The sequence below is a fragment of the Gymnogyps californianus genome, chromosome 10, assembly GCF_018139145.2.
Source record: "Gymnogyps californianus isolate 813 chromosome 10, ASM1813914v2, whole genome shotgun sequence".
In the NCBI taxonomy this organism is placed as follows: Eukaryota; Metazoa; Chordata; class Aves; order Accipitriformes; family Cathartidae; genus Gymnogyps; species Gymnogyps californianus.
Window position 1 is genome coordinate 9,306,907 of NC_059480.1, and position 12,950 is coordinate 9,319,856.

Sequence of the window (12,950 nt, forward strand, 5' to 3'; positions counted from 1 at the left end):
TGAATTAGAAGTAGGTACCTTGTTAATTTGCTTTTAGTAAGAGTCAATATATTCCCTGCCACTTGAGGACTCTGCAGATGACCATAGATGCAAACAGTGCTTCTTCCTCTGAAACGTCGTTACCTGTGAGGGGAAAGAAGGAAGGACTATTTGTGGGACATACGCCATGTGCGGTGGTCCGCTGCATAGTTTATAAATGGTACAAAGTAACTCACTGCCTCCTGATCTGTAGGTAACGTTGTGTTCAGATTACTGCCCTTAGCCTTGCAATCCTACTCTGCCCTTCCTTGTGCTGTGCCGCTCAGATCGCTGGGCTGTTGGGCCCTAAGGGCTGCGTGACAGGGGCACTTGACCTGCACGAACTGAGGAAAACAAACCTAACCCTTGTGGCAATGGTGGCTGCCGCCACTGCAGACACAACCACACAACCCGCTGTGATTAAATCTTTCTTCTGGGCTTTGAAACCTTCTTCCCACTTGTTGTTTTTATTTTGCTTATCTTTGGCAGGTGGTCATTTATTTTGTCTTTCAGTATTGTATTACGCCGGTTAAATTAAAACCTTTAATTCTGAAGGAACATTTGCAGGATGTGGATGAGTCAATATTGATAAAAGAGGTCCTCAGTAACTGTTAAATAGGAACCTAGCCTCGAGTAGTACTAACCAAAACCTGCTCCAAGTGACGCCAGCATTGATGACAGTCGATTTGAAATGAGCGGTCTTTATTCAGTTCTGTCAGCAGAGATCCATGTCACAAACCTCTGCAGCAACTGCCACTAATGATACCTTCATTTAAAACCTCAAACTCAGTAAAATCTTAACAGCAGCCTCAAACCCTGAAGTTCTTGCAGCAGATCTGGATTTTAAAACGACGACCCAAGCAGCTAGGCAGGCAGAGGACAGCTCTCCCCAGCACGCCGGGGTAGGGACCGGCTCTGGCGTGTTGCCTGACCGCGGCCTGCGTCCCCCAGAGCCGCCCGGCGCTGCCCGCCACCTGCGGCGGGGACGAGGTCCCAGCCAGGCGTGCACCTCTAGCCAGCTGCGACCACGGCAGCCCCAGCCGACTCCTCAGAAGGAGCTCTAAGAGTTCAACACCCTACATCAGTTACTTTGATCAGGAGACTCACCAAAAAAAATAAAAAAAGTATTACCATGCATCAGGGCTCCAGCCAGAACCAGGTAACAGTGCATATTCCTCCACCCAAGGCAAAATCAACATTTTACATCATCCACACATTTACGCAGTTACCCACCACTGCGGGAGCTCCTGTCGAAGCAATGAAATTAACGGCGGATTAGAGGCAATTAACAGGCGTTTTAATAGAGATGAAAGACACCGAGATTCAGGTAGGAGGAGACCGGGTAATTTCTAATTGCGGTGGCCCCGCCAGGCCGCGCCCGGCCCCGCAGGCCGCCCTACAGCCGCTCCGCGGGGCCGGTGGCGGCGGCTGCCGCCCCTCGCCTCAGAGCGGCGGCAGAGCCGGGCGGCGGACGCGCAGGCGCAGTGAGGCTGAAGCGCGGACGGGTGCCGCGGATGACGCGGCCCGGCACGGGGGGCGGGCCCGGCCCCGCCCCTCCCCTCCCCAACGCCCGGCCCCGCACCCTCGCCCCGCCCACCGCCGCGGGTGACCTGTAGTAACCCCGGTCTGGCGCGGGGCCCCCCCCCCCATCGCCATTCCTCGGGAGCCCGGCCCCGCGCGCCACCCGGCTCCGGCCAACCAGGAGGCGCCGTGCCGCATACGGAATGAGGGCGCCCGGCGGCGGCGGGCTGCCGAGCCGCCGCTGAGCCCAGCCACTGGCGCGGCGCGGCCGGGAGCGCGCAGTCGGGCCGCGGCGGCAGGAGCGGCCGCGCCGGGGCGGGTAGAGGCGGCCCGCGGCGTGCGGGCGTCCTCTGAGCCGGGGCCCGGTGAGTGCGGGGCGCGGGGAGGCCGGCGCGGGGGTGGCTGCGTGGCCCTGCGCCGCCGGGAGCGCGTCCGGCCCCGCTGTGGTGCGGGGCTGCCGGAACGGGCGGGCGGCGCCCCGCCGGGCCTCCCGGGGCCGCAACCCGGGGCGGGGCGGCCTCCCGCCGCCCCCGCGGCGGCGAGTGCGGCGGCCATCCGGGCCGCGGTGGTGCTGAAGCGGCCCGGCGGGGTGGGGAGGGTGGGGGGCAGCAAGAGCCGCCCTCGGCCCGGCTTGCGGTGAGGGGCGGCCCGGCTGCGCACCGCCGGGTCCCCCGGCGGCGGCCGGTCGGCCTCCGTGCCGCTGTGAGGTGATTACCGCCCTCGCAGGGCGCCGGAGCGCGCGGGAGCGGCTTGCCGGCTAATTAATGAAATAATAGGCAATAATAGGCGCTTTTTTCTTCTGCTTTTCTTTGTGTTTCGGCTCTTACGTACGAGGAGGTGGAGAAAGCACGCCGTGAGTCACCCAGCCGGCCGGGGCTGGGGGGAGAGGGCTGCCCGCCGCGGCCCGCCCGCCCGGCAGGTAACCGCCCGCCGGTGCAGGGTCGGGGGACGCCGTGTCCCAGCCGCTTAACTAGAATACCCCAAATCTTGGGTTTTGGTACTGAAAGTGCGTTTGTGCGTAGTCTTCAGTCTCGACGTGCAGCTTATGGTTTGTAAGTGCATACAACGTGAAACCAGCGCGGTTGAAGGAGGTACGAATCAGAATTTCCAGTCATATTTTACTATTTTCATTCTGATTTCTAGGGGTTTGATGCTAGATTTAGTGCTGAGGTATTTTTCCCTTTGTGGACTTGCTCGGGAAAGACAGCAGAGAAACATTCTTCACTCGAAGTGTATGGGAGAGGAGCAAGCATTAGAAGATTATTTCAGGTAGTTCCATAAACAGCATGAGGTTCAGTTGGTGGGACCCATAAAAAATCTTTAGGAAATAAGCAAACAGTAACTTTCAGAAAAATGAAAACGGTGACTTGAATAAAAATAGTTGTGAGGTAGTTTATAAGCACTGCTAGATTTTTTTTTAACTTGCTGAAGAAATAACCCCCACAAAACATGTAGTAGTTATGTAAAAGAACTGGTATATAATTTTTTAAAATGAGAAGTACTGCATTTTGTTTAGAAGTACCAGATTCTAGAACATAGCTTTTTTTGGCCTATGAAATGGATTTGATAACACCAAACGTGAAATTCTTGTATTTAAATAGCCTCACTCTCAGACTTTAAAAGTGCTGTTATCGATACAGAATTTGTGAAAAAGAGCAAAACCAATGATAAATGATTTTGAGTACTTCTAAAAGTCTGTTAAGAGTAAGGGCGCTAATTTTTACTAAAAATATTTTAGAATATTATAGAAGTCTTAAGCAATATTTGAGTTGACATGAAGTTTATTATATTGTTCTAAGCATCATGTAAAGAAAAAGTACAAAATTAAACAAAAAAGACTTAATGGCATTTTTGTCTGCTTACCTTCTGCTGTAGAAGTAGTCTTTCTCCAGAGTGGACTTAGCATCTCATTGTGCAAAAATGCACTGTGGCATATGACCTTTTTTTTTTTTTTTCCTGGGGGTAAAAAGTAAAAGTCAGAAATGGGAGATGCGTTATCAGGTCTTAATTATGTCCTAAGAGAAAGATAATCATCTGGGTGCACTCATAGGACTTCATACTCATAACCATCTGCACCACTGAGAGAGCAAGCACATCTCATTGTATTTGCCTGTCCTGTGTGCTTTGAAAAATTAAGGAAAGACATTGTTAAGCCTGGTAATTCCTCCTTGTCCTGTGGATTTATGCTTCAGGAGTGGTTGAAGCTAAACATTGTGACTGAAAGACTTGATTTTCTTTGTAGTTGTTCAGCATGTTTGTTATTGTTAGTCCCTAGAAACAGGAGGTAGGTCCAAATTTCATGCTTTGTGTGTTCAGTTTTGATGGCTGGCTGACAAACTTGAGTATATGTGATGGATCTGCTGATCTATGTGGTCAAGGCTTCTGAAACACATAACACGCTCAGCCTGTGGTATGGATCCAGTCCCTATTGGCTGGTTAGGAAACCAAGCTTCTTGCTAATGGAAACAGAATCCCTTGGAGTGAAGCAAACCTACCTAATTTATTCTAAAATAGCCTGTTTGATCGTCAATAAGCTGTCACTTTGTTCTGAAAGTTGTGCCATCTCCAAGTGTCCCATTCCACTCAAAGTAATTGTGAAGATAATAAACCTCAGCTTCAATATTATTCTGTATATTTCACAGTTGTGTATCTGTTGGTGTACTGTGATACTTTGAGAGAGATCTAGCTGACAGCTGTGGACGAGGGTAGGCTTGTCTGTACCTATGCATCTGGAGCGCTCTGGGGCTTTGACGAAAGCACTACTAAGGTCCTGAAGTGAGGTGTCAGGACTGTGGTGTGTTGAATCTGGTTCCTCTTTTCAGAAGTGTTATGGGTAGTTCCCATCTTCCCTGCTCCATCTCTCTTGGTTGGAGGATCCTGATTACGTAAGACCACTGAGTAGAGCGTGTTGGGCTGAGTGTGCTGGTATGTGTAACTTTTCAATTTATGACACTTATAAAACCATAATGCCTATGAGAAATAATTTCTGAAATCAAGAGATCTGGTTCAGCCTGAAGCCTAAGAAAATCAGAATGGTATTTATTGGAAAACTGGTAGTCTTTGAAGGACTAGAGGAAATGTCTTCATGCTTGACTTAAAGCATGGTGTGCTCTTGCTGAACTGGTGAGCATTTAAACCATTGATTCCCCTAGCCCACGTTTAGTGCCGATGTAGGGCTTTTATCCCTCCTTCCTCTAGGCCCTGTAGGCCAGTGAATGGTTTGATCCACAATCATACTAAAGATCAAATTTTTATCAGTGAATCGTCCAGACATCTGGAACAAAGCAGCACACATGGCTCAGGACAAAATGCTAGAGAACTATGGATAAAGCATTCTTGTTCAACAATCCAGCTATGGAGTAAGTTTCCAGAAGGTAGCAGGAAGAACTGAATCCTGAATTGTTTAGAAATCTACGTTTTCTTTAAAAATAACATTCCAGTGGAAGAGTGACTACACTAAAACCTGTCCTGACAAACAAGCTGCTACTTACTGCCATGATGACACAACCAAAGGAATAACGCAGTCTGATGCTGCGTGTTACCAGACCTTAAAGACTAAGTTCAGGTGGCCTGAATTCCACTCAAGCCCCTTTTCTCAGTCAATGGAGAAATCTAGGTGGTTTTGGAGAGCAATTCAGAGAGTTTATGTAAGATACTGAATGGGGAGCTGCCTGAAAGCCAGCTAATAAGAAATAGGCAGAAGGATTTATGTGGAATTTAGGCCATCTGAATATGGCCCTAAGATGCGACTTAGTACTACTAAGTAAGGTGTATTAACACTAAGAAGACTTGGCTTCAATTTCTATCCATTTCATCTGCTGCTGATTACTAAGCAAATTTACCATTTAAACAGCTATTTAAGGGTGGGGGCTTTCTGGCTTTGTTTCCTGGCAGGAGTAACCCCTTGCACCAGCACAGCCTGAGGCCAGCCTGGCTGGGGAGCAGCTCTGCTGAGAAGGCCCTGGGGGTTGTGGTGGACGGCAGGCTAAGCATGGGGTGGCTGTGTGCGCTGTATTAACAGGAGCACAGCCAGTAGGTCAAGTGAAGCGATTATCCCCTTCCACTTGACACTTGTTAGACCATATCCAGAATACAGTGTCCAGTTGTACTGCCCCCCAGGACAAGGGAAATGTTGATAAACTGGGATGAGTTCAGTGGAGAGCTACCAAGATTGTCTTGAGGTGTGAGCTTTTGCCTGGTGAGGAGAGGCAGAGGAACTGTGCCTGTTGTTGAGCCTGGAGAAGAGAAGGCTTGGGGGGCCCTTCCAGCACCTATGGGGAGGTTTTCAAGAGCGTGAAGCCATGTTCTTCACAGTGCTGTGTGGTGGGAGGACAAGAGACAGCAGGTGTGAATTGAAGTCGGAGAGGTCCGTGTCTATAAGGCATTTTTCACCGTGAGGTCAGTCAAGCAGTGGGACTTGCTGCCTGGAGAGGTTGTGCAGTCTTCTTCCATGGAGGTTTTCAAAATCCAGCTGGTTAAAGCCCTGAGAAAGCAGGTGTGATCTCATGAGTGACCCTGCTTTGAGCTGGAGGTTGAACCAGAGGCCCCCTGAGGCCCTTTCCCTCCTGAATTATCCCGTGACTCTAGTTTCTGTCCACGGAGCAGTCACAGTGGAAGTTTCTGAGCCAGCTTATTTAGGACTGCATGTGGTCTGGCAGTGCAGGTTTACTCATCACACTTGGAGGAATATAGCAAGCACTCAAGCCAATCTTAAGCAGCTCTCAAATGGCAGGACTTTATTTGTTTAATTACGCAGTTAGAGTTGGAAGAACTGCTCTTCATCCTGAGATCCTGATCTACATCAGGGTTTGCCATGTAGTAAGGCCTGAAGGGCTCTCGAAGGTTTCAGTACTCTGCTTCAAGATACAGGTTGGGATCTAATGATTTTGAGGATGTTGAAGGAAATCACCTGGACAAGGCCACATCCTAATCACACCTCTTGAATGGCATTACTAAATCCAGGACTATATAGGGAAAAAAAGTGCAGCTCTCTGAAGGAAGCTCAAATCTTATTCTGTATTACCTTCTAAATCAATTAGAGAAAAGTTGTACAAAATTCAAAATGATTTTAGAATGAGGCTGTTTCAAAACTTGCAACAGTATTTACTGATCCTTGGGAAGGAATTACTTACACATGTGTCCACTTGTTTCTTAAGTGAGCCTGCAGCTCACAGGAAGTCAAGGTGCTGATTTAGGGTCTGTAATCCCATAGGAGGAGGAGGAGGTGGTGGCAGTTCGTCAACACATGTGCGTTGGGGAAGTCATGTTTCCTCAGTATTCATGAGTCTTGTTAATTACCTAGATGTGCTAGTTAATTACAATATCTGAAATGGGACAAGCTGGCTTCTCAGTTTTATGAGTGTCCTGAAAAGCAGGGAAGATAAGATTATTGAAAGTTACTGACTTACAGATTTTTACTGTTGATAGTGGAAAACAGCAATAACAAACTGCAAGCCTTTTCCCATTTCACTTAAAAATTGGAAACCTGGTGCTCTGTTTTTTTATGTACTGTGTAAATATCATCCTTACCCTGAATGTTTTTATCTACTAGATGAAACCAGTATGAGACCTGGAAGGGGAAAATAGATAATAAAGATTAGAAGTGACTTGCTGAAGATGAAGCAGCAGAATAGCAGTAGTACTGCACTGCGAGATCCAGTTCCCCGTCAATTTGCTGTGTTACGTTACTGTGCATGTAGAACATTCTCTCCTCCTGTGATAATCTCATAAGGATACTGTGAACTGAAAACTATATAAAACCAGTTTTTCTGCATGTTTAGAGGAAAGACTTTTCTGCCTTTCTCTTACTGCTGTCCAGGACAGGGTATGGAATGTGCCTCGTTTTGTTCAGGTTGTCTACTGAGACATGCGAGAAACCTCGACCATCCACAGGAAGGTTTTGCATGGGTTCTTTGCTTCTTGACCAGAAGACTTCAGAGCAATTAGTGCAGTATCATATATCAGTGTGCATGATGACATAAGGTTTATTGGATCAGACATAGAGTATGATTTCTACCAACCAAAGTTTTAAGACAGTATCAGAATATAGTCTGTGAAACAGTGGAGCATGGTCTGCAGTTGTTTCGCCAAACTGTTATTAAAATCAAAGTTTATGGGCTCATTCTGTGAGAACCTATGAAAAATGTGGAAAGTGGAGCATCTGTGTTAGTTTTTAAAAGTTAGATGTGTGTGTAATTTGTGTTTGGTAAAAAGGATGTCTGTAGTCTGTGTTTTAAGTATGTGGGTATGGAGAAAGGCAGAAGGGAACAGGAGAAGCGGGAGGTGACGGCTTTGCAGGAGGATTTAAGTGGTTATGTAGAGATGCATCTGCTTTTTTTTGTCTGCAGATTTTGTAACGATTTATATGTTTGGTGAGTGCTGAAGAGGAGAGAGGTAAGGCAACAGGCATAAGATGGTGACAGTGGTCCTGGTAATGCTCAGGCAGGGAGCTTGATTGTCTGTGTGGCAAAATGTTCAGTCTGTTCTGCAGCAGTAAGTCCACAAACTACTTGGGAAGTTCTGTTGCCAGGGCTTGTCAGTCATTTATAGCTGCAGTTTAATTGTTCTGATGAAGTATTGCTGCACTGTGTTGTTCTAGGGAAGCTGTGAATAGAGAAATGATTTTCCTAATGGACAGCTTTGAGATGCCTAGAAAATATTTTCCAGTTCTGCAGTGCTGACAACTGTGTACATTTTATCCACCATCCCCCTCCCACCCCCCCGCTCTTGGGGGGGGGAAGATGATGATGGAGATTTTTATCTAGTTCTCTTACAGTCTGCACAAATAGCTTAACCTCGTAACATCCAGTACTTTCAAGAAGAAGGTACAAATCCACTTCCCAATCAAGCGTAGCAGGGCTGTGAGCTAGTGTGTGAGTGTCCTAGTCACAAAGCCAAGGCTGTTAGTGGGTGTTGGAAGGTGGTGTGAGGGTTTTTGATCAGGAACGCTAACTAAAATAGACATTCATGAAGAAACTTGTGACAACTTTTGTTTTCAAAAAATCTGTCATTTACCAATAAAATAAATCTTATTTAAAAAAAAAATATTCTGTCCACATCCTGTGTTATGCATTAACATATGCAGTTGTGGCCAGGTCCAGGGTGTGAAAGAATGGAGAGGTCTGCTAGCCTGACTTTTTTTTCTATGCATCTGTAGATGTGTATACATCTAAGATAACAGAGTCTAAGAGTACAGTGCTTGAAATTGTATATATTTTGATTACATCATTAGCTTAATTTTCATGATTCTTTTGGGGATTTTTTTTAAATGCAAGACAATTCTTTTGGGTTTTGAAATGTTAGTGGTTCATGAAACAGATGAAAAATTTTATTTATATTCTTCTTCTAGAAATATTTAATAGCTTATTCTGGACTTCCAGCTTGTCAGCTTGTATTAATCTAATCTGACCATCTGTATAACACAGGCAAAATAATTTTGGCTGAGAATATTCACAAAATTCCTGCAAACGCTGTTGGTACTATGGCACCTTTCTTTTTTAAAAAGGTCAATGTTCTTGTTTTAAAAACTTAGCGGTGAAGGCTCTACCCAGCCAGGTACTTCAATAATTTGGTCATGTTTACATAATCAGAGTCTAAGGGTGTGTTTGTTTTCCCTGAATAGAAAAACAGGATTCCCTTCTGCCAAAAACTCCATCTATCTACGTAATGTTCGTATACTGATTCTGAGCTACTGGCTTGAATTATCTCCTGCGAGGACTTAGTTACCTCCTCACCTTCATCCTCTCCAGCCCATATCTGTGGGCACTGGATGTTGTCCTCTGACTTTCAACACCTGCATTTGTAAGTTTTATTTTTAAGAGTGACACATAAGGACTTGGAGCTGACAATCATGCTTCTTTAATGCTTCTTCATGTAGAATAAAATGGCCTCTAATTTAATGAGTCCTTGTTTTGCGTTTGTTTCATGTTATGCAATTGTTGGGCATGTTCATAACTGATCATGCCTTACTTTGCTTACAAAAAAGAGAGAGAATAATAAAAAGAGAGAAAAGGATATTCGTTCCAGTGTGATGGAGAGAGGTGGTCCTGATACTCTGTTACTTCTAAGGTTAGAAAATAGGATGATATCTCAAATGAGCAGAGTAGGCATCCTTATGCTGTACTTAAATAAGTTCCAGTGCTGGATTTTGAACAAAGGAGTCATTTCCCCAAGCAATATAGATATAAAACCTAGATAAAGTAGCTCTTTAGGAAAACACTGAATTTGAAATATTTTATTTTTCCTTTGCTATTTCTTTTGTAATATTGTATTCCCCACTGTCCCTAGAATTTCAGAGCAGCCAAAAGAAATAAAAACCTTATAAAGTGGTTTGCAGTAAAACAGCCTGCTAGCCTTTCCGTAACCTAAGCTTTTGTGTGACTCCCTGTGGGTGACCCCCCACTTTTTCAGTGCAAAGAAAGAGTGCTGTCTGCCCATAAATACATGGAGGAATGAGGTTGAAGCATTAACAGCTGAAACCTGCTTCTGTGGTAGCCTTCCCTGGACTTCATAAAGTGCTTAGTTCAGGAACCATTTTGGCCAGCTTTGATGTTGCAGAGAACAGGACTGTGCATCTGTGACAAAGGCAGAAAAGTTCCGAAGGAAGTGGCTTCCAGGTGATGTTCCTTTTGTCAACTTGGTGTTTATAATGTCATGCTTATATCCATAGGAAACATTTGTTCAAGTCCTATTTATGTTGATGACTGTGTGTGCAGCATTCCTAGCGTCTTATAAATCACAGTTTGGTTTAGTTTGAGCCTTTTTGAAATCTGGAGTTAAATAAGCCACGTAATTTTTTAGCATTTGGTTCTGAAAAATACTAGGAGAAAGGGCAGTTTCTGTGCATTGCAGTACAATTGGGGTATATGTTCAAATATAACTAATCTTAAACAAAGTATTTCTGTTAAAACAGCTTATGAGTCAAGGGTAATCGTCTGTAAACCTGTGTGTTTAGGAGGTGGGATTTCACAGATACTAATGTAAGCAGTCTAAGAAACAGAAGACTATGTTTTTGAGAATAGATTTATAACTTGTGGCAGAGGTAAGATTACTAAAAGTGTGCTTGGAAATTGCATATTCACAGAACTTTGAATGAGCGAATTTCATTTCTCCCTTTCTATTTGTGCTCAGGAAAAGCTCCACGAGTTATTTTCTGCATTTATATAGTTGCTGGAGTGAAGTACTGCTTTTGATATATCTTGCTTAGTCATTGCGGAGAGGTTCACTTCATGAGGTATGAAACACCCAGTGAGTTTTGTGCAAGTGTTGGCTTGAGGCAACACTTCCTGGGTCTGTGATTTTTATAAATTACGTTCCTGTTGCTTTTCTGCTGTGTGGCTTGGGGGGGATCTCTTAATTATATTGAGAGTGAATGTTACAAAGCACAGTCTGAAGCATGCATGTGGGCTTGGGAGCAGTAGTCTTTCCCTGAAAAGGTAGTGGTCCCCTCTGAGGAACTTGTGACTTACATTGCTGGCCAGAGGAGAGAGATTGCTCCTGTTCTGGAGATGCAGTCACTACAGTGGGAAGTGGGGGGGAGAAAAGCAGATGTTCCTGTGGGAACTTCTTCATTAAATTTTTTTTGTACTAAATCCATGTAGATGACAGGACACAATGATGTTGTCAAAAAAAACCCCAAAACAAACACAACAAACACACCAAACCCCAAGCAATTGGAACCTGAAAATATTTATCCTTCAAAAGAGAAAGTGTATTGAAAATGTCAACAGCTTGGCCTTTCAAATTAAGTGGTGAAACATCCCACTTCATCACTTTGATAGCTTTGATCATGCTGTGGATGTCCTTATTCCTTTGAAATGTATTGTAAAATTCCTCTTGAAAGTATTGTTAATCTGGCTGATGTTTTTCCTGTGAGGAACTTCTCTAAAGAGTTGGAATAAATCCTTTACTTTTTGTTCTGAAGCCTATATCACCATTTTGTTCTCTCAGATTTGCTTTGTTGCTTAAGTGTATTCATCTGCTGCTTGTTCTTTAAAGAGGTTCTGGCTTAAGGTTATCCCTAACAAAAGCCCATCAAATAAAGAAGAAATGTTACAGAAAGAAGGCAAAGACAATATAAATATATGGGCTTACCAGATTTTGGAGCTGGCCACCTGGTATTTTTTAAAAAATGAATATAGGATAATGGATAATAATTTTTACTGTCACACTACATGAACTCTAATTCATCTAAAAGTAAATGAGAACATTTTTATGCATGTATAGCTTCTGCTAGAGAAAAAACCAGAAGCACCTTTACTGCTAAAAATCTCTGGTATCATGTTAGATATTTGTTCTGATCTGATGAATACATGACTAGAATACAGCACTCAACCAGATTGAATATACGGCAACAGAACATCTATTTCTGTTTTCATTTTTAAGAAACAAACCAGACCTGTTCACTCCTTAGCATTTCAGATTTCCCAGAAATTAGAGAACTGATCTAAGACTGTATTTTGTAGTAGAAAATGGCATATCAAACCATTCTGGTCGTTCTCTTTCATTCAAATGGAAAGCAGAGTCTGCCTCCCAGTGGAAGTACTTAGGAGGATTGTCTTAAACAATTGGAAAATGATTGTAGGAATTTGGAGAGTGACAAACTGGCAGCGTTAACTGGGCTGTTACTCCACTTCTCCAGTAGCCAGAGGTTGGGGGTAATGATGAAGCTTCTGGTTTATTTTTATGCAGACTTTTTTCATACTGTGTGTGCAGTGGTATTGGTGTTCTTGTTTAAGTGCTCTTCCATGTTTAATTTGTATCTGTGGTTTAAAAATGTAGCAGTATACTTGGGAAATTGGTGTTCTTGTCTCTCTTCGACAGTTAATTTGCAGATACCAAAGTTACTCTGAGGTCTTCTCCAGTAGTAAGGAACTTTATCCATTAATTTCTTTGTTTCTCTGACACAAACGTGAAAACATTGAGTTTAGTTTGGCATTAAATACATCTCTTAAATGCTCTGATAAATGCTTTTGAGAAGGAATGGAAGCAATGTATTGACAATATCTGATAAATCAAAGTGCCTGAAACGAGTAAGACACTTGTTTGCCGTGAAGCGGTATTATGTAGTGGGAAGAAAAGGAGACAAAGATGTAGCAGCACTGGATTGTGTTCCTGGCATAGCCATTACTTTGTTGAATGACTTTGAATAAATGTTTTTATCACACTGTGTTCTTCTCTGTATTAGTAGTAACAGTGATGTTAACTTCTTGGGAAGTGCTTTCAGGTTTGCTGACAACAATTGTTACCTTAGAGCTGTGCTTTATTACTCTTAGTAATAGAAGATGTGTTCATCGATCCATTAAATATTTAATCTGTCTTGTATAAGTTAAAAAATTAACTTACTTAAGGAAAAGAAGTTTTAAAATTTTGAATAGGAAAATTTCTAAGATGCAGAATTGCAATGGGGCTTG

The 12,950-nt window shown here is 43.9% G+C and overlaps 1 protein-coding gene across 1 annotated transcript in view; it reads left to right on the plus strand.

Moving 5' to 3' along the window:
• The first annotated feature begins 1,846 nt into the window (after positions 1-1,846).
• ACSL3 (acyl-CoA synthetase long chain family member 3) overlaps positions 1,847-12,950 on the plus strand; it is a 51,780-nt gene continuing 40,676 nt past the window's right edge. Inside the window, exon 1 of the mRNA XM_050902409.1 lies at positions 1,847-1,904. The gene's annotated coding sequence lies outside the window, so the exon portion shown is untranslated. The remainder of the gene's footprint in view (positions 1,905-12,950) is intronic.